We start from the raw sequence: 23,579 nt of genomic DNA, 5'->3' as shown, positions 1-23,579 counted from the left end.
CCCTTAATATATATTAACTCTTTCATTCTTTTTTTTCTCCTCTGATTGGATGAATTCCATTGCCCTGTCTTCAGGGTCACTGATCTCTGTTCCACTTGATTTAGTCTGCTGTCAAACCCCTCAACTGAATTTTGCAGTTCAGATGTTGCATTGTATACTCTGTGATTACTGATTGGTACTTTTTAATATTTCCTCTTTGTTGAAATTCTCATTCTTTCATACATTGCTCTCTAACCTCAGTGAGATCTTTATGACTGTTATTTTGAAATCTCTATCAGGTAAATTATTTATCTCTGTTTCATTAAGATCTGTTCTGGACATTTATCTTGTTCTCTGGTTTGGACATTTTCCTCTGTTTCTTCATTTTCCTGGACTCCCTTGGTTTCTGCTCACTAGACAAAATAGCCACCTCTCCCAGTTTTGTCAGAATAGTCTCATGTTGGAAATGAAATGCATCAATCAGCCCAGACCAAGCTCCTAGTTGTCCCTCAAACTTTTGTGAATTAATTCTTTGTTTACTATGCTCTTGTATATTAACAAGTCTTGCGGACACAAGCCCCACCAGCTTTCAAAGCTAGGTGTTTTAGAAGCCTATCTCATTAGTGAATGTCTTAAAAGTTAGGATATTAGATGTAGGGTCAAAACCCTTTGCTCCTAAGTGACAAGCTAGGAGTTTGGGGTTCCCTCCTGAGTGTATGGCACTGTTCCAAGGGTGAAGTTTATGGCAAGACTATGTCTCAGCCTTTCTTTCCCATTTCAGCATGAGTATATTCTCATATGTCCAATGTGTAAGAAGCAGCTAGTTTCTGGATCTCCATCAGAGGAAATTATTCCATGTGTAGCTATATGTTTAGTGCATCCATGGGAGGAGGGGAGCTCAGGAGTCTCCTATGTTGCCATCTTGGTCAACACTTGATTGCCAGTTTATTATAAAAGAATATAACTCAAGAATAGCCAGATGGGGGACTTCCCTGGTGGTCCAGTGGTTAAGACTCCACACTTGCACTGTAGGGGGTGAGGGTTCAATACCTGGTCCGGGAACTAAGATTCCACAGGCTATGCAGGTGGAAAAAAAAGAAAAGAATAGCCAGATGGAAGAAATACATAGGCAAGTTATGGGGAAAGGGGTGTGGAACTTCCATGCATTCTCCCCCAAAAGTAGTTTTAAGAGGAAATTTGATAGCAAAAAGACACCTACATTAAGAAAAAAGAAAGATCTCAAATAAACAACCTAACTTGACACCTCAGGAACTAGTAGAAGAAGAAAAAACTAAGCATAAAGTTAGCAGAAGGAAAGAAAAAACAAAGATCATTTCAGAAATAAATGAAATACGGTAAAAATAAAATAGAAAAGATCAATGAAACTAAGAGCTGGTTTTTCAAAACATAAACAAAATTAACAATCTTTTAGCTAAACTAAGAAAAAAAGAGAGAAGACTCAAATACAATTGGAAATGAAAGAGGAGACATTACAGCTGACATTATAGAAGTACAAAGGATCATAAGAGACAGCTATGAACAGTGTATTCCAACAAATTTGATAACCTAGAAGAAATGGATAAATTCCTAGAAACATAAAACCTACCAAGACTAAATGATGAAGAAATAGAAAATCTGAACAGACAAATAATGAGTAAGGAGGCTGAAACAGTAATCAAAACCTCCCAACAACAGCAAAGAAAAACCCAGGACCACTGGTTTCACTGGTGAATTCCATCAAATATTTCAAGAAAAATTAATGCAACTCCTTCTCAAATTCTTCCCCAAAAATTGAAGAGGAGGGGACATTTCCAAAATCATTTACAAGGCCAGAATTACCCAGATACCAAAGCCAGATAAGAATACTACAAAAAAACTACAAGCCAATATCCCCGATGAATATAGATGTGATAATTCTCAACAAAATACAAGCAAACCAAGTTCAACAGCTCATAGAAAGGATTATACATCAAAACCAAGTGGAGGGACTTCCCTGGTGGTGCAGTGGTTAAGAATCCGCCTGCCAATTCAGGGGACATGGGTTCGATCCCTGGTCCAGGAAGATCCTACATGCCATGGAGCAACTCAGCCCGTGTGCCACAAATACTGAACCTGCGCTCTAGAGCCCACAAGCCACAACTACTGAGCACATGTGCCACAACTACTGAAGCCCACGTGCCCTAGAGCCCACGCACCACAACTGCTGAGCCCATGCACCACAACTACTGAAGCCTGTGCACTCTAGGGCCTGTGTGCCACAACTACCGAGTCTGGTTGCTGCAGCTACTGAAGCCTGCATGCCTAGAGCTTGTGCTCCACAACAAGAGAAGCCACTGCAATGAGAAGCCCACGCACCACAATGAAGAGTAGCCCCCACTCACCACAACTAGAGAAAGCCTGCGCACAGCAACAAAGACCCAATGCAGCCAAAAGTAATAATAATAATAATAATAATAATAATAATAAAAAGACCAAGTGGGATTTATCCCTGGGATGCAAGGATCATTCAACATACACAAATCCATAAATGTGATACAGCACATAAATATAATGAAAGATAAACTTTATATGATCATCTCAGTAGATGTAGAAAAAGCATTTGAAAAAATTCAACATCCTTTGATGAGAAAAGCCTTCAATAAATTGTGTATAGAAGGAATGTACCTCAACATAATAAAGGCAAAATAAGACAAACCCACAGCTAACATCATACTCAATGGTGAAAGATTGAAACTTTATCTTCCAAGGTCAGGACAAAACCAAGGGTGCCCATTCTCTGCACTCCTGTTCAGCATGGTACTGGAAGTTCTAGCCAGAGCAAATAGACAAGAAAAATAAAAAGCATCCAAATCAGAAAAGAAAAAGTAAAATTGTCTCTGTTTGCAGATGATATACTATCAATAAAAAAATCCTAAAAACTACACCAAAAATAAATGATTTCAGTAATGTGAAGGATACGAATCAACATACAAAAATCAGTTGTGTTTCTATACACCAACAACAAACTATTTGAAAAATAAATAAGGAAAAAAATCTCATTTACAATAGCATCAAAAACAATAAAATACTTGGGAATAAATTTAACCAAGGAAGTGAAAGATCAGTATACTGAAAATTATGATATTAACAAAAGAAATTAAAGGACAAACACCAAAAAAAAAGGAAAGATATCCCATGTTTGTGGATTGGAAAGATTAATATTGTTAAAATGTCCATACCACCCAAAGCCATCTCTACATTCAAGGCAATTCCTATCAAAATTCTAATGGCATTTTTCACAGAAATAGAAAAACAAACCTAAAATTTGTATGGAACCACAAAAGACCCCAAATAGAGTAAACAAATTTGAAAAAGAACAAAGATGGAGACATCATACATCCTGATTTCAGACAAAGCTAACATAATCAAAACACTATGTTGTGGCATAAGATAAAATAGATAGCTAGTGGGAAGCAGCTGCATAGCACAGGAGGATCAGCTCAGTGCTTTGTGTCCACCTAGAGGGGTGGGATAGGGACGGTGGGAGGGAGTCGCAAGAGGGAGGAGATATGGGGATATATGTATATGTATAGCTGATTCACTTTGTTATACAGCAGAAACTAACACACCATTGTAAAGCAATTTTACTCCAATAAAGATATTTTTTAAAAAAAGAACACACACATAGCCAATGGAACAGAATGGACAGCCCAGAAGTAAAGCAACACATATACAGTCAACTAATATTTGACAGTTCAACCAAAAATACTCAATGGGGAAAGGATAGTATCTTAAACAAATGAGGAAGGAGAAGCTGGATATTCACAGGGAACGAAAGAAATTAAATCTCTATCTTACACCGCTTACAAAAATTAACTTGAAATGGATTAAAGACTTAAATGTAAGACCTGAAACTATAAAACTCCTAGAAGAAAACATAGGAGTTAAGCTTTTTGATATTGGTCTTATCAATGATTTTTTAAATTAATTTTTACTGGAGTTGCTATAGTTACTATAGTTGCTTTACAATGTTGTGTTAGTTTCTGCTGTACAGCAAAGTGAATCAGCTATGCATATACATATATCCCTGCTTTTGTAGATTTCCTTCCCATTTAGGTCACCACAGAGCATGGAGTAGAGTTCCCTGTGCTATACAGTAAGTTCTAATTAGTTATCTATTTTATACATAGTAGTGTATATATGTCAATCCCAGTCACCCAATTCATCCCACCCCCCCTTTCCCCTTGGTATCCATACATTTGTTCTCTACATCTGAGTCTCTATTTCTGCTTTGCAAATAAGTTCATCTGTACTATTTTTCTAGATTCCACATATAAGTGATATTATATGATATTTGTTTTTCTCTTTCTGACTTACTTCACTCTGTATGACAATCTCTAGGTCCATCCATGTGTCTGCAGATGGCACAATTTCATTCCTCTTTATGGCTGAGTAATATTCCATTGTATATATGTACCATGACTTCTTTATCCATTCCTCTGTTTATGGACGTTTAGGTTGCTTCCATATCCTGACTCTTGTAAATAGTGCTGAAATGAACATTGGGGTGCATGTATATTTTTGAAATATGGTTTTCTCAGAGTACATGCCCAGTAGTGGGATTGATGGGTCATATGGTAGTTCTATTTTTAGTTTTTTAAGGAACCTCCATACTGTTCTCCATAGTGTCTGTATCAATTTACATTCCCACCAACAGTGCAAGAGGGTTCCCTTTTCTCCACACCCTCTCCAGCATTTATTGTTTGTAGATTTTTTGATGATGCCCATTCTGACTGATGTGAGGTGACACCTCATTGTAGTTCTTTTTTTTTAACATCTTTATTGGAGTATAATTGCTTTACAATGGTGTGTTAGTTTCTGCTGTATAACAAAGTTAATCAGCTAAACATACATACATCCCCATATCTCCTCCCTCTTGTGTCTAAGACCTGGCACTGCCAAAATAAATAAATATCTTTTAAAAGTAAAAATAAAAGCAAAACTAACAAAAACAGAAAACAAAAATCAAAACAGGGACTTCCCTGGTGGCAGAGTGGTTAAGTTCTGCCTGCCGGTGCAGGGCACATGGGTTCGAGCCCTGGTCCGGGAGGATCCCACATGCCACAGAGTGGCTAGGCCCATGCGCCACAACTACTGAGCCTGTGCTCTAGAGCCTGCAAATCACAGCTACTGAGCCCACGTGCTTAGAGCCCATGCTCCGCAATGAGGGAAGCCACCACAATGAGAAACCCTTGCACTGCAATGAAGAGTAGCCCCTGCTCACCACAACTAGAGAAAGCCCTTGCACAGCAACAAAGACCCAACACAGCCAAAATAAATAGATAGATAGATAAATAAATAAATTTTTTTTAAATCAAAACAAAAACAGAAAGCAAACTAAAAAAAAGCAAAGAATACATAAACACAAAAAAAGTGGAAAAAAGATAAAAACAAAACAAAAGAAAACAAAAAACAAAGAGAAAAACAAAAAAATGAAACAACAAAAATGTAAAATAAAAATAGAAAGATAAAAAATATATTACACAAATTTTTTTTTAAAAATTAAAAAATAAAAAATAAAAGAATAACAGCAGAGCAAAACAAAACAAAAAACAAAAAAAAATTTTCCTCAGCTGTCAGTGCTCTTGCCCCCACAGTGAGGCACCGCCATCCCCCACCTCCCCAGGAGGCCCTCCAATACCTCTAGGTAGGTCTCTGGACCCACTGTGGGCACTGTGGGGGCAGTTCAGCCTCTGACCTGCCCCAACTCCTGCATGTACTTGCCCCCAAAGTCCATGGCTGCTAAAGCTAGACTGGTCTCAGTTGTGGGAGCACTCATTGTCTATTCAGATATTCCACAGATGCAGGGTTTACCAAGCTGATCATGGGGATTTAACCCACAGCTTGTGCAGCTGTACAGAGAGATTTCTGTTCCTCTCCCTTGTGCAGCTGTACAGCCCCTGGGGCTCAGCTTTGGTTTTGGTCCCACCTCTATGTGTGGGCCACCCTCAGGCATCTGTTCCAGGTGAGAGGGGGTGAAAACAACAGCTGACTGGGGCACACTTGCTTGCTCAAGCCAGGGAGGGATAAGGTGGCCACAACTGGGGCACTCGCACTCACTCTGATGGGATCCCCCTCTAGTGCATGCAGCTGCAGAGACCAGCAGGAAGTTGCAACAGTCCGAGGCACTCTGGTGGGCAGTTCCCACAGAAGCAGGGGCTGGCGTGTGGGGAGAGAGTCCACGATGGCAGCCCAGCCCCTTGCGCACCACTCAACAATGGCACCTCGTTTCCAAGGCAGACCACGCTTCCTCCAGGAGGATTCCCAACCACAGAACCCCTCACTCCTGTCCCCTCAGGTTGTCTCCACGCACCTGAGCTCCTCATTCCCATCCCTTCAGGCCATCTCCATGCAGCCAACAGCAGTCTTCTCCCCGGGTCCACTCTCCTAACCCCACACTTTAGCACTCAGCCCCCACCACTGGGGCACCCAGGGCTGATTCCCTAGGAGGCTTTGGTTGGGGCAGCGCTCAGGACCCCAGACCCTGAGTGGGCAGAGGAGGCCTAGGCTTGAGGTGCAGGCCAGCCTGCTCAGATAGGTGCCCCTCCACTGCATGCAGAGTCAGGGGCGGGAGGGTAGGGAACGGCATTGCAATGGTGGCCCCGCCCCTTGTGCACCACTCAACAGTGGTGCCTTGTTTCTATGGTGGCCTGGGCTTCTTCCACAAACATTCCTGGTTGTGGATCTCCTTACTCCCATCCCTTCAGGCTGTCTCTTCACAGCCAACAGCTGTCCCCTCCCTGGGTCCACTCTCCAAACCCCGCTTTCCAGCACCCAGCCGCCCTCCACAGCAAGAGACACACAACTCAAGCTGGGGTGCACAGGGCTGCGGCACGGACCATGTGCATAGATCTTACCCTGTCCTGCCTTCCACAGACCTGTTGCTGCATTCCCCTCTGATCTCCCAATCCCCCAAAGGTCCCTCTCTGTCCCAGCTGATTTCTCCACCATGAGGGGGCTTCTCTGAGTGCGGGAAGCTCTCCTCACCTTCATCTCCCTGCCAGCGATGCTGGTCCCTTCCCATTTCCTCTTTTCTTTTTTTTTCTTTCTTTCATCCTACCCAGTTGCTGGGGGGGGGGTTTCTTGTACTTTTAGGTGTCCAAGGTCTTCCGCTAGTATTCAGCAGGTGGTCTGTGAGAATTGTTCCATTTGTAGATGTATTCTTGAGGTACTTGTGAGGAGAGGCGAATTCCATGTCCTCCTATTTCACCATCTTGACTCCTAGAGTCAGCAATGATTTTTTAAGTATGACACCCAAAGTATAAGCAACAAGAGCAAAATGAAGCAAGTGGGTTACATCAAACTAAAAACCTTCTTCACACCAAAAAAAAAACAAAATGTAAAGGCAACCTATGGAATGGGAAAGAATGTTTGCAAATTATATATCTGATAAGGGGTTAATATCCAAAAATATATAAAGAATACATACAACTCAATAGCAACAAAAACCAACAACCCAATTTAAAAACAGGCAGAGGAAATGAATAGACATTTTTCCAAAAATGATATACATATGACCAAAAGGTACATGAAAGGGTGCTCAACATCACTAATCATCAGTGAAATGCAAATCAAAACCACAATGAGAGGGACTTCCCTGGTGGCACAGTGGTTAAGAATCCACCTGCCAATGCAGGGGACATGGTTTCGAGCCTTGGTCCGGGAAGATCCCACATGCCGCAGAGCAACTAAGCCTGTGCGCCACAACTACTGAGCCTGCACTCTAGAGCCCATGGGCCACAACCACTGAGCCCACATGCCACAACTACTGAAGCCCATGCACCTATAGCCCGTGCTCCACAACAAGAGAAACCACTGCAATGAGAAGCCCATGCACCACAATGAAGAGTAACCCCCACTCACCACAACTAGGGAAAGCCCATGCACAGCAACAAAAACCCTATGCAGCCAAAAATAAATAAATAAAAATAAATAAATTTATTTTAAAAAACACAATGAAATATCACCTCATACCTATTAGAATTGCTATTGTTAAAAAGACAAACGATAACAAGTGTTGGCAAAAATGTGTAGAAAACCAAACCTTTGTGCACTATTGAAGGAAATGTAAATTGGTTTAATCACTACATATAATAGAATGAAGTTTCCTCAAAACATTAAAAATAGAACTATCATATGATCCAGCAATCCCACTTTTAGGTCTATGTCCAAAGAAATGACATCACCATCTCAAGACGATATCTGCATTCCCATGTTCATTGCAGAATTATTCACAATAACCGAGACTGAAACAACCTAAGTGTCCACTGATGTATGAATGGATTTTTTAAATGTGAATTTATATACATATGTGTGTGTATACATATATAACACTCACAAATAATGGAATATTATTCAGCCATGAAAAAGAAGGAAATCTTACCATTTGCAACAATACGGATGGACCTTGGGGGCATTTATGCTAAGTGAAATAAGTCAGACAGAAAAACACAAATACTTATGATATCACTTATATGTAGAATCTAAAACAGCCAATGTTGTAGAAACGTAGTAGAATAATGGTTGCCAAGGAATGGAGAGTGGGGGAAATGGAGACATGTTGGACAAAGGATACAAACTTCCAGTTAAGATGATTGAGTTTGGGGGATCTAATGTAGAGCAAGGTGAATATAGTTAATAATACTGTATTGAATACTTGAAAGTTGTGAAGAGAGTAAATATGAAATGTTCTCACCACAACAAAAGGCAATTATGTAACATAATGGAGGTGTTAACTAACCTTATTTGGTAACCATTTTGCAATATATACATGTATCAAATCATCATGTTGTACACCTTAAACTTAGACAATGCTATATGTCAATTATATCTCAAGATAGCTCAGGAAAAAATCAATTGTATTTCTGTGCACTACCAAAGTTCAACTGGAAAATGGAATTTTTAAAATTACCACTTATAGTAGCTCCACAAAAATGAAATATGTAAAAACCTAAAAACATGTACAGGATATGCAGGCTGAAAACTAAAAAATACTGATGAAAAATCAAAGAACACCTAAATTAACTGAGAACCATACCATGTTCATGGATTAAAAGACTTGGGTAGGTGCAGGAAATTTTTCAGCTCTCTCCAAATTGACCTAAGGATTAAACATAATTCCAATCAAAACTCCAGTGGATTAGTTGTAGATACAGACAAGCTGATTTTAAACTTTATATGGAAAGGGAAAAGAACTAGAAGAAAAGAATATTAAAAAGAAGAAATTTGGAATAATCGCACTAACTTCAAGACTTACTATGAAGGTATAGTAATTAAGACAACATGGAATTTGCATTGATAAAGACATAAATCAACATAAGAGTCCAGAAATAGACCCACGTGAATATAGTCACTTGATTTTTTTTTACAAAGACACAAAGGCATCTTGATGGTGGGAGAATAGTAATTCTCTTAATGGTTTTGAGAAAATTGGGTATCCATATTTTTTAAATGAACCTCAACTTAAACTTCACACCTTATATATATATTAAGTCAAAATGGATCATAGATCCAAATGTAAAATTACAAAACATTCAGAAGAATACAAAGGAGAAAGTCTTCATGGCATTGGCATAGGCAAATAGTAGACATGACACTAGAGATACAATCCATTAAGATATAATTGATAAATTAGAATTCATTAAAATTTAAAATATTTGCTCTGATATAGTCACTGTTAAAAGAAGGAAAACATAAACCACTGACTGGGAAATAATATTTGCAAATTACATATCCAATGACGACTTGTAGCCAGAACTCACAAAATTCAATGCTAAGAAAATAAGTGACACAATTTGTATGTGGGCGAAAGACATGAGCAGACACTTCACAAAAGAGGATTATAGGATGACAGATAAGCAGATGAAAAGATGTTCACCATCATTAGCCATTAGAGAACTAAAAGCTAAAACTATGAGTAACACTACACACCTATTACGATATCTAAAGTAAACAATTATAACAACACCAAGTGCTGGTGAAGATGGAGCAGAACTATAGTTAGCAGAACTATAACTCTCATATCTGCATAGTGGGTGGGCAAAATGGTAGAGCCACTCTGAAACACAGTTTGGCAGTTTCTTACAAATATAATTCGTATCACAAAAAAAAAGGATGAAAGGAAACTTTTAGAGGTGATGGGTAAGTTTATTTCCTGATCGTGGTGATCATGGGTGTATGAATATGTCCAAACTCATCAAATTGTATACATTAAATGTGTGCCTTTTTAATATCAATTATAGCTCAATAAACCTGTAAAAAGTTAAACATAAATGTACCATAAGGACCAGCAATCCTAAACCAAGTATTTGCTCCACAAAAATAACAATTTTGTACCTGCAAAAATTTGTACACAAGTGTTTGTAATATCTCCATTCATAATCCCCATATATTGGAAACAACCCAAATAGCCTTCAATGAGGGAATGTATAAACAAACTGTGGTATATCCATACAATGGAGTACCACTCCAGAATTAAAAGGAATAAAACACTGATACATAGACCAAAATTAACTAATCTCAAAGCTGAGTGAAAATAAAAGCTGTTCTCAAAAGTCCTATATTCTATTCTGTGATTCCATTTATATACTGACAGAAAACAGACCAGTGGTTGTCAGGATTTAGGAATAGAGGGGAAACATGAAAACAAAGGGATAACACAGGCAGTTTAAGGGGTAATAGAACTGTTCTGTATTCTGATTGTGCTTGTTTTTAACCAATCTATACATTTGAAAATTAATAAAGGAAACCTCAACTAAAATTAAAGTTGGAAATGGCCTGTAGAGGGAACTCTCATGCATGCATTATCACTGGCCATCCTTTGCATGCACTGACCTTGATTTGCATGCCTAACAGGAAGAAGCATAAGTTGCACTCTCAAACAGAAAGTGCAACTACTTTAGTATCCTGAAGGAAGAATTTTCCTTGCTCAGCAACAGCCCAACCAATAAGGAATGGGTGCAGCTCAGCCAATGAGAAACCATCACCACCATGAACTCCTACTTTTCTCCGATGAACTTTTATTTAGAGCTGTCCCTCTCAACTACTCCTGCTTCCCTATAAAAGCAGCCTCTTTTCCTTTGTTCTCTGGACATGTCTGTGGTTCGACATAGATTGCATGTCTCAAAGTGCAATTAATTGCTGTTTCCCAAATAAAACCCATTTTGCTGGTAAAATAACTTCTGTTCTATTAGTTTTCAGTTAATACATGTTAAAATTCATATGACAGACAAATCTGAAATCCATGAGGCAGTATGCAAAAAATATATTTTAAGATAAGGTAAGTCTTTAAATATTGTACTTTATTATTTTAGAGCAGTTTTAGGTTCACAGCAAAATTGAGAGGAAGGTACAAAGATTTCACATTCACCTCCTGTCCCCACACATGCATAGCTTCCCCCACTTTCAACATCACTCGCCCGAATTGTACATTTGTTATAATTGATGAATCTACATTGACACATTATAATCACCCAAAGTCCAAAGTTTACCTTTGGGTTCACTCTTGGTGTCGTACAATCTATGGGTTTGGGCAAAAGTATAGTGCCATGTATCTATTATTATAATATCATACAAAGTATTTTTACTTTCCTAAAAATTCTCTTTGTTCCACCTCTTCATTCCTCCCTCACCCCAACCCCTGGCATACACTGATCTTTTTACTGTCTTCACAGTAAAAATGGAGACAAATGTTGTCTTTTCCAGAATGTCATAAAATTGGAATCATACAATATGTAGCCTTTTCAGATTGGCTTCTTTTTCACTTAGCAATATGCATTTGTTTCCTCCATGTCCTTTTATGATTTGATAGCTCAGTTCTTTTTATCATTGAATAATTTCCCATTGCCTGAATGTACCACAGTTTATTTATCCATTCACTTACCAAAGGACATCTTGGTTGCTTCCAAGTTTGGGTAATTATGAATAAAGCTGCTATAAACATCCATGTCCAGGTTTTTGTGTGGACAAAATTTTCAACTCCTTTTGGGTAAAAACCAAGGAATGTGATTGCTGGATTATATGGTAAGAGTATGTTTAGTTTTGTAAGAAACTGCCAATCTGTCTTCCAAAGTGGCTGTATAGTTTTGCATTTCCACTAGCAATGAATGAGAGTTCCTGTTCCACATCCTCACCAGGATTTGCTGTTATCAGTGTTCCAGATTTTGGTCATCCTAATAAGTGTGAAGTGGTATCTCACCGTTGTTTTAATTTGCATTTTCCTGATGACATAGAATGTAAAGCATCATTTCACATGCTTATTCACTATCTGTATATCTTCTTTGGTAAAGTATCTGTTAAGGTTTTGGGCCCATTTTTAATCAGGTTGTATGTTTTCTTATAGGCGAGTTTTAAGAATTATTGATATATTTAGGATAACAGTCCTTTATCAGTGGTGTTTTTGTAAATATTTTCTCTGTTTGTGGCTTGCCTCCTATTTCTCTTGGCATCTTTCACAGACCAGAAGATTTTAATTTTAATAAAGTCTTGTTTATTATTTCTTTCATAGATCATTCCTTTAGTGTTTTATCTAAAAAGTCATCACCATACCAAGGTCATCTAGGTTTTCTACTATGTTATGTTCTAAGAGTTTTATGGGTTTACATTATACAATTAGGTCTATGATCCATATTGAGTTGATTTTTTGAACTGTGTAAGGTCTGTGTCTAGATTCATTTTTATGCATGTGGATATCCCGTTTTTCCAGCACCATTTATTGAAGAGACTCTCTTTGTTCTATTTTATTGCATTTTCTCCTTTGTCAAAGATCAGTTGACTATATTTATGCAGGTCTATTTAGGGGCTCTCTATTCTGTTCCACTGATCTATTTGTCAGTTCTTTCCCTAATATCTCACTCTTGATGACTGTAGCTTTATTGTAGTTCTTGAAGTCAGATGATGTCAATCTTATAATTTTGTTCTCTCCTTCAATATGTGTTGGCTATCCTGGGTCTTTTGCCTCTCCATATAAACTTTTTTTTTCTTTGGCCAGAGGCTTGCAGGATCTTAGTTCCCTGACCAGTATTTGAACCCCAAGTCCTAACCACTTGGCCACCAGGGAATTCCCTATAAACTTTTGAATCAGTTTGTCAATATCCATAAAAAAACTTGCTGGGATTTTGATTGGGATTGCATTGAATCTATAGATCAATTTCAGAAGCACTGACATCTTGACAATATTAAATATTCCTACCCATGAACATGGACTCTCTCATCATTTATTTAGTTCTCTTTTGATTTCATTAATCAGCATTTTATAATTTTTCTCATATAGATCTTGTACATGTTTTGTTAGATTTATATCTAAATATTTAATTTTGGGGAAGCTAATGTAAATGATATTACATTTCTAATTTCAAATTCAACTTATTTGTTGCTGTTATGTAGAAAACAGATTTATTTTTGTACATTAAAATCTTATTCTGCAACCTTACTATAATCAATTATTCATTCCAAGAGTTTTTTGTTGATTCAATTATCTACAAAGACAATCATGTTATCTGAAAAACAAAATTTTATTTCTTTCTTCCCAATCTGTATACATTTTGTTTCCTTTTCTTGTCTTATTGCATTAGCAAGGACTTTCAGAAATGGAATGGTGAGAGAGGAAATCTTTGCCCCTTACCTGATCATAGTGGGAAAGCTTCAAGTTTCTCACCATTAAGTAGGATGTTAGCAATGGATTTTTTCATAGATAGTCCTTATCAAGTTGATAAAGTTCCCCTCTGTTCCTAATTTACTGAGAGTTTATCAGGAATGAGCGTTGGATTTTGTCAAATGTGTTTTCTGCATCTATTGATATGAACATGTGATTTCCTTTTTTAGTTTGTTGATGTGATGGATTTCATTTATCGATTTTCAAATGTTGAACCAGCCTTGCATACCTGGAATAATTTACACTTGGTTGCAGTGTATAATTCTTTTTATACATTGCTGGATTTGATTTGCTAATATTTTATTGAGAAATTTTGCATCTGATAAGCCAATCTTAAAAATAAAAGTTAAGATAATAGGGTTCAAAATGGCAGCATAAAAAGAGCCTGAACTTACCTCCTCCCAAGGATACAATAAATATACAGCTATATAAGGATCATTCCACCTGAAAAGAATGTGAGAATTGACTTGGGATGTGGGGGCGAGCAGTCACAGCACTATCCCACCACCTTGCTGAAGCTAGGGAATGTCTGTGGTTGCAGCACACACACACACACACACACACACATACACACACACCATTCCCTGGCTGGGGCAGGCAAGTATGACAAGTTGCAGTATTATTCCTCTCCCAGCCTAAAGCCAACTCAACACTTCCCTGCCACCAGGCTGGGTCTTGCAAATATGAGCAGTTGCAGCATTCTCCTACACCTGGCCTAAAGCTGACATGCACTCAGACAAGGCACTCTACTGCTGTGTTGCTGAAGCCTGCAACTGTATGCAGTCGTTTTCCCACTGCCTTTTGTGGCAGTGGGAAAAAAGGGAACAAGCCCTGCACCATACACTCTCCAGCTTCCTAGCTAAAGTTGTTGGGCATGTACAATTCACAAGAGGGACAGCACTTGATTGCCTGGCCCTGTTGACCAAGAGGGCTGGCATTCCAGAGCTCCATGGGACTGTAACAATCAGAAAGACAGTTCTCAGCAGGCCGCCAACACCAGGGCACTGCACAGACAGCAGACTGAAACACAATCTCAGTCTTCCTGTGAAAAAGGCCTATTTACTTAGCCTGGAACTTCACCCTGAAGTAGAGGCTTCAGGTTTCCCACACATCTAGAGGTTAAGGAGGTGCTCCCAGGGTACATAAGCAGGGAGACACCATCCTTGCCCACCCTCTTGGCCTCACTAACGCTCAACAAGGCTCCCCAGAGTGCAGCTTATACACTAGTCAGGAGCCCCAGTTTTTGCAGCTGTTACCCAGAGGACACCTCCAGGTCTCCTGGTCTGGAAGCCAGCAGAGAATACAATTATGGCTCCACTGGACTGTATATATCTGTGTACTTTAAAAGTACTGCCTGAGGGTCTGGCTTCCAATCAGACTGACACTGGTGTTAAATGAGATTCCTCCCCTTGGAACATTGAGAGGTCTCAGCACTTCCTCAACATCAGGGGCATATCAAGAATAAATCAGGTGGTATAGACAACTGCAAAGATTTGTGAGACAACCAAGAGCTAGGACGAGGTTGAATGAGAAGGATCATCACCTACACAAGGTCACTCATTCAAGAATGAGAGAGGTAGCAATATTGCCTAATACATGGAAATAAACATAGAGACCAAAGCAAAGTGAGGAAACAGAAAAATATGTTCAAAATGAAAGAACAAGACAAAACCCTCAGAAATAGACCTTAATGATATAGGAATAAGTAATATAATTTATAAAGAATAAAAATGGGCTTCCCTGGTGGCACAGTGTTGAGAAGCCGCCTGCCAATGCAGGGGACATGGGTTTGAGCCCTGGTCTAGGAAGATCCCACATGCTGTGGAGCAACTAAGCCCATGCACCACAACTACTGAAGCCTGCGCACCTAGAACCTATGCTCCGCAACAAGAGAAGCCACCACAATGAGAAACCCACGCACCACAACGAAGAGTAACCCCTCCTTGTGGCAACTAGAGAAAGCCCGTGCACAGCAACGAAGACCCAACACAGCCAAAAATAAATAAATAAAAATAATAATAATAAAAAGAAGTGGTGGCCCCTTAAAAAAAAAGAATTCAAAGTGATGGTCATAAAGATTCTCATTGAACTTAGAGAAGAATGGATGAACACAGTGAGAACTTCAAAAAAATTTATAAAATATAAAAAAGAACCAATAAGAGGTGAAAAACACATAACTGAAATGAAAAATACACTAGAGGGAATCAATGGAAGGTTAGATAATACAGAAGAACAGACCAATGATCTGGAAGACAGGGTAGTGGAAATCACCCAATCAGAACAGCAAAAAGAAAACAGAATTCTGTGGAATGAGGATAGTTTAAGGGAACTCTGGGCAACCTCAGGCATACTAACATTTGCATTACAGGGACCTCCAGAAGGAAAAGAAAGAAAGGGGCAGAAAACTTCTTTGAAGAAATAATGGCTGAAAACTTCACTAACCTGGGGAAAGAAAAAGACATCCAAGTATGTAGAGTCCTAAACAAAATGAACCCAAAGAGATCCACACCAAGACACATTATAATTAAAATGTCAAAAGTTAAAAATAAAGAGAATTTTTAAAGCAACAAGTGTAAAACAACTAGTTACATATAAGTGAACCCCCTTAAGATTATCAGTGAATTTTTCAGCAGAAACTTTGCAGGCCAGGAAGAAGTGGCATGATGATACATTCAAAGTGCTGAAAGGACAAAACTTACACCAAGACTACTCTATCCAGCAAGGTTATCATTCAGAATTGAAGGAGAAATAGTGTGCCAGACAAGCAAAAACTAAAGGAGTTCATCACCACTAAACCAGCCTTACAAGAAATGATAAAGGGACTTCTTTAAGCAGAATAGAAGAGTCCATAAATAGAAATAAGAAAATATGCAAAAGAAAAATCTTCTTGGTAAAAACAAATATATAACAAAACCACTTATGAAGCTAGCATGAAAGGTAAAAAACAAAAGTAGTAATATCAACTAAAAGTACAATAAGTAGTTGAGGGATACACAAAATAAAAAGATGTAAAATAGGCTGTCAAAAATATTAAAAGGGGGAGTAAGTTAAAATATAGTGCTTTTAGAATGCATTTGAATTTAAGCAACTATCAACTTGAAATAATCTGCTTTATATACAGATTGTTATATATGAACCTCATGGTAATCAAAAACAAAAAACTTATAATAGATACACAAAAAATAAAGAGAAAGGAATCCAAATATAACACAAAAGAAAATCATCAAACCACAAGGGAAGAGAACAAGAGAAATAGAAAAGAACAGAGAAGAACTGCAAAAAAAAAACAACCAGAAAACAATGAACAAAATGGCAAAAAGTACATACCTCTCAAAAATTAACTTAAATGTAAATGGACTAAATTATCCAACCAAAAGACATGAAGTGGCTAAATGGATTAAAAAACAAGACCCATATATATGCTGCCTACAAGAGACTTACTTCAGATGTAAGGACACACACAGATTGAAAGTTAAAGGATGTAAAAAGATCTTCCATGTAAATGGAAACCAAAAGAAAGCTGGAGTAGCTATACTTATAGCAGAGAAAATAGACTTTAAAACAAAGACTGCAATAAGATAAAATTAGGTCATTAGATAATGATAAAGGAGTCAATCCAACAGGAGGATACACAGGCATACCTCATTTTATTGCCCTTTGTTTATTGTGCTTTACAGATATTGCATTTTTTACAAATCAAAGATTTGTGACAACCCTGCCTTGTCTGACGATGGTCAGCATTTTTTAGCAAATTTTTTAGCACTTTTTTAAAGATATAATGCTGTTGCACACAGTAGACTATAGTGTAGTCTAAACATGCCATTTATACGCACTGGAAAACCAAAAAATTCATGTGACTCACTTTATTGCAATATTCACTTTATTGAAGTGATCTTGAACCAAGCTCACAGTATTTCCAAGGTATGCCTATAATAATTTTAGATATTTATGCACCTAACATAGGAGCACCTATATACAAAGAAATATTAATAGACCTAAAGGGAGAATAAAAAGCAATACATAATTGTAGAGGGCTTTAATACCCCACTTTTATCAATGGATATATCATCCAGACAGAAAATCAACAAGGAAACATTGACCTTAAATGACAAGATGAATTTAACAAAATATACACAACATTCCATCCAAAAGAAACAGAATACACATTCTTCTCAAGAGCACATGGAACATTCTCCAGGATACATCATATGTTAGGGCACAAAACAGGTCTTAATAAATTTAAGGGACTTCCCTGGTGGCACAGTGGTTAAGAATCCACCTGCCAATGCAGGGGCATGGGTTTGATCCCTGGTCCAGGAAGATCCCACATGCTGCGGAGAACCTAAGCCCATGTGCCACAACTACTGAGCCTACGCATCACAACTACTGAAGCCTGCATGCCCTAGAGCCGCATGCCGCAACTACTGAGCCCACACACCACAACTACTGAAGCCCATGCACCTAGAGCCCATGCTGTGCAACAAGAGAAGCCACTGCAATGAGAAGCCTGCGCACCGCAACAAAGAGTAGCCCCCTCTCGCCACAACTAGAGAAAGCCCATACGCAGCAATGAAGACCCAACATAGCCCAAAAAAATAGATAAATAAAAAATAAAATAAAATAACTTAAAAAATAAAAAAATAAATTTAAGAAAATTGAAATCATATCAAGCATCTTTTTGGACTATAGAAACTAGAAATCAATTAGAAGAAGAAAAGTGGAAAATTCACAAATAAGTGGAGATTAAACATGTTACTGAAAAACCAATGAGTCAAAGAAAAATCAATAGAGAAATAAAAAATGCCTTGAGTCAATGAAAATGGAAATACAACATACCAAAACATATGGGCTACAGCAAAAGGAGTTGCAAGAGAGAAATTCATAGAGATAAATGCCTACATCATAAAACAATAAAAAGCTCAAATAAACAACCTAACTTTATACCTCAAGGAACTAGAAAAAAGAAGAACAAATGAAGCCCAAAGTCAGTAGAAGGAAGGAAATAATAAAGACCAGAGTGGAAATAAATGAAATAGAGACTAAAAGGACAATCGAAAAAAATCAATAAAATTAAGAGCTCGTTCCTTGAAAAGATAAATAAAATTGACAAAACTTTAGCTGCACTCACCAAGAAAAAAAGAGCAAGTCTCAAATAAATAAAATCAGAAATTATAGAGAAGATGTTAACAATTGATACCACAGAAATACAAAGGATAATAAGAGACTACTATGAAGAATTATATACCAACAAATTGGGCAACCTATAGGAAACTGATAAATTCCTAGAAACATACAACCTACCAAGACTGATTTAGGAAGAAACAGAAAATTAAATAGACCAACCACTCCCAAAAAATTAAAAGCCCTGGATAAGGTGGCTTCAATGGTGAATTCTACCAAACATTTAAAGAATAAATACCAATACTTCTCAAACTCTTCTAAAATATAGAAAATGGAGGGGAGCAACACATCTAAATGCATTTTTTGAGACCAACATTACCTTAATCTCAAAATTAGACAAGGACACCAAGAAAAGAAAATTACAGTCCAACATTCCTGAGGGACATAGAATCAAAAATCCTCAACAAAATATTTGCAAACAAAATTCAGCAACACAATAAAAGAATTGTAACCATAATCAAATGGAATTTTTCCAGAGATTCAATAATGGTTCAACATCCACAAATCAAACAGTATGCCATACCACAGTAACAAAATGAGTGACAAAAATCATATGATCATCTCAAAAGACAGAAAAGACATTTGACAAATTTCAACATACATTTATGATAAAAACTCTCTCTCAACAAGGTGAGTATAGAGGGAACATATCACAACATAATAAAGGCCATAGAAGACAAGCCCATGGCTAACTTCATGCTCAGTGGTGAAAAACTGAAAGCATTTCCTCTAAGGTCAGAAACAAGACAAAGATGCCCACTCTCTTCACTTTTATTCAACATAATATTGGAAGTCCTAAGCACAGCAGTCAGACAAGGAAAAGAAATAAAAGGAATCAATATTGAAAATGAATAAGTAGAATTGTCACTGTTTGCAGATGAAATGATACTACATATGGAAAATCCTAAAGACACCACCTAAAAGGGGTGGGATGAACTGGGAGATCGGGATTGACATATATACTCTAATATGTATAAAATAGATAACTAATAAGAACCTGCTGTATAGCACAGGGAACTCTACTCAGTGCTCTGTGGTGACCTAAAGGAGAAAGAAATCCAAAAAAAGGGAGATATATGTATACATATAGCTGATTCACTTCACTGTACAGCAGAAACTAACACAACATTGTAAAGAGACTATACCCCAATTTTTTTAAAAAAAACACCTAAAGTTATTAGAACTAATAAATGAATTCAGTAACGTTGCAGGATACACAATTAATACACAGAAGTCAGTTGCCTTTCTATACAATAATAATGAATTATCAGAAAGAGAAATTAATAAAACAAGCCTATTTACAACTGAATCAAAAAGAATTAAATACCTAGGAATAAACCTAACTAAGAAAGTAAAAGACTCATACTTGGAAAACGAATAGGTATTGATGAAAGAAATTGAAGATGACACAAACAGATGGAAAGATATACCATGTTCATGGATTGGAAGAATTAATATTGTTAGGCAGAACACTCTATGACATAAATCACAGCAAGATCCTTTTTGACCCAGCTCCTAGAGAAATGGAAATAAAAACAAAAATAAACAAATGGGACCTAATGAAACTTAAAAGCTTTTGCACAGCAAAGGAAACCATAAACAAGACGAAAAGACAACCCTCAGAATGGGAGAAAATATTTGCAAATGAAGCAACTGACAAAGGATTAATCTCCAAAATTTACAAGCAGCTCATGCAGCTCAAGCAGCTCAATATCAAAAAAACAAACAACCCAATCCAAAAATGGGCAAAAGACCTAAATAGAGATTTCTCCAAAGAAGATATACAGATTGCCGACAAACACATGAAAGAATGCTCAACATCATTAATCATTAGAGAAATGCAAATCAAAACTACAGTGAGATATCATCTCACACCGGTCAGAATGGCCATCATCAAAAAATCTACAAACAATAAATGCTGGAGAGGGTGTGAAGAAAAGGGAACCCTCTTGCACTGTTGGTGGGAATGTAAATTGATATAGCCACTATGGAGAACAGTATGGAGGTTCCTTACAAAACTAAAAATAGAACTACCATACGACCCAGCAATCCCACTACTGGGCATATACCCTGAGAAAACCATAATTCAAAAAGAGTCATGTACCAAAATGTTCATTGCAGCTCTATTTACAATAGCCAGGACATGGAAGCAACCTAATTGTCCATCAGCAGATGAATGGATAAAGAAGATGTGGAACATATATACAATGGAATATTACTCAGCCATAAAAAGAAACAAAATTGAGTTATTTGTAGTGAGGTGGATGGACCTAGAGTCGGTCATACAGAGTGAAGTAAGTCAGAAAGAGAAAAACAAATACAGTATGCTAACACATATATATGGAATCTAAGAAAAAAAAAAAGGTCATGAAGAACCTAGGGGTAAGACGGGAATAAAGACACAGACCTACTAGAGAATGGACTTGAGGATATGGGGAGGGGGTAGGGTAAGCTGGGACAAAGTGAGAGAGTGGCATGGACATATATACACTACCAAATGTAAAATAGATAGCTAGTGGGAAGCAGCTGCATAGCACAGGGAGATCAGCTCGGTGCTTTGTGACCACCTAGAGGTGTGGGATAGGGAGGGTGGGAGGGAGGGAGATGCAAGAGGGAAGAGATATGGGGATATATGTATATGTATAACTGATTCACTTTGTTATAAAGCAGAAACTAACACACCATTGTAAAGCAATTATACTCCAATAAAGATGTTAAAAAAATAAAATAAAATAAAATAAAGATAATACACCTAACTTTCAGAGGTGAAGAAAGGATCAAATAAGATAATTCATTAAACATTTTTAGTTTTGTGACTATAAAATAAGTAATCCATTAAAAAAACTTTCTGTTATAAAAAAATAAATAAATATATAAAGTGGCAGAGCCGGGGGGGGGGGGAAGAATTAATATTGTTAAAATGACCATACTACCCAAGATGATCTACAGATTTGATGCAATCCTTATCAAAGTACCAATGAAATATTTCACTGAACTGGAACAAAGGATCCTACAATTTGTATGGCATCACACACACACTAAAACCCAAGTAGCCACAACAGTGTGAGAAAGAAAAAAAGCTGGAGGTATCACACTCCCTGATTTCAAACTATACTAAAAAGCTACACTAATCAAAACAGTATGGTACTGGCACAAGAACAGACACATATATCAATGGAAAAGAATAGGGAGCCCAGAAATAAACCCACATTTATATGGTTAATTAATCTATGACAAAGGAGGCACAAATATGCAATATGAGAAAGACAGCTTCTTCAATAAATGATGTTTGAAAAACTAAACAGCCATATGCCAAAAAAGAAAAAAAATCAAACTGGACTACTTTTTCATACCATGTACAAAAGTAAACTTAAGATGGATTAAAGACTTAAATGTAACACCTGAAACCATAAAATTCATAGAAGAATCACAGGCAATACATTCTCTGACATTAATCTTAGCAACGTGTTTTTGGATAGGTCTCCTCAGGCAAGGGAAACAAAATGGGACTACATCAAAATAAAAAGCTTTTGCACAGTGAAGGAAACTATCAACAAAATGAAAAGGAAATGAGAGATGATATTTGCAAATGATATATCCAACAAGAGGTTAATATGCAAAATATGAAAAGAACTCATACAACTCAACATCATAAAAACAAACAACCCAAGTAAAAAATGGGCATAGGGCTCTCTTCGTGCCTAGTGCAGCCATGGCTCGTGGGCCCAAGAAGCACCTGAAGCGTGTAGCAGCTCCAAAGCATTGAATGCTGGATAAACTGACTGGTGTGTTTGCTCCTCGTCCATCTACCGGTCCCCACAAGCTGAGGGAATGTCGCCCCCTAATCATTTTCCTAAGGAACAGACTTAAGTATGCCCTAACAGGAGATGAAATAAAGAAGATCTGCATGCAGCGTTTCATTTGGATTGATGGCAAGGTCGGCACTGATATAACCTACTGCTGGTTTTATGGATGTCATCAGCATTGACAAGACTGGAGAGAATTTTCGTCTGATCTATGACACCAAGAGTCGCTTTGCTGTTCATTGTATTACACCTGAGGAGGTCAAGTATAAGTTGTGCAAAGTGAGAAAGATCTTTGTGGGGACAAAAGGAATCCCTCATCTGGTGACCCATGATGCTCCCACCATCCACTACCCTGATCCCCTCATCAAGGTGAATGACACCATTCAAATTGATTTGGAGACTGGCAAGATTACTGATTTCATCAAATTTGACACTGGTAACCTATGCATGGTGACTGGAGGTGCTAACCTGGGAAGAATTGGTGTGATCACTAACCGGGAGAGACATCCTGGTTCTTTTGATGTATTTCGTGTGAAAGATGCCAGTGGCAACAGCGTTGCCACCCGGCTCTCCAACATTTTCGTTATTGGCAAAGGCAACAAACCATGGATATCTCTTCCTCATAGAAAGGGTATCCACCTTACCATTGCTGAGGAGAGAGACAAGAGACTGGCGGCCAAACACAGCAGTGGATAAAATGATCTCTAAGTGACATGATTGGAAAAGTCTTTGTACTTAAAGATAATACCACATTAAAAAAAATGGGCATAGGACCTAAATAGATATTTTTCCAAAGAAGACATACACATGGCCAACAGACACATGAAAAGATGCTCAACATCACTAATTATCAGAGAAATGCAAATCAAAATCACAATGAGATACCACCTCACACATGTCAGGATGGCTATTATCAAAAAGAC

The 23,579-nt window shown here is 37.7% G+C and overlaps 1 pseudogene; it reads left to right on the top strand.

Annotated features, from left to right (window-relative positions):
* Nucleotides 1–22,557: 22,557 nt before the first annotated feature.
* Nucleotides 22,558–23,364, top strand: LOC133081596 (small ribosomal subunit protein eS4-like; annotated as a pseudogene).
* The last annotated feature ends 215 nt before the right edge of the window (nucleotides 23,365–23,579 follow it).

This window comes from Eubalaena glacialis, chromosome X, assembly GCF_028564815.1.
Source record: "Eubalaena glacialis isolate mEubGla1 chromosome X, mEubGla1.1.hap2.+ XY, whole genome shotgun sequence".
Classification (NCBI taxonomy): Eukaryota; Metazoa; Chordata; class Mammalia; order Artiodactyla; family Balaenidae; genus Eubalaena; species Eubalaena glacialis.
Note: the sequence above shows the minus strand (reverse complement) of the source record. Positions and strands in the feature narration are given on the sequence as shown.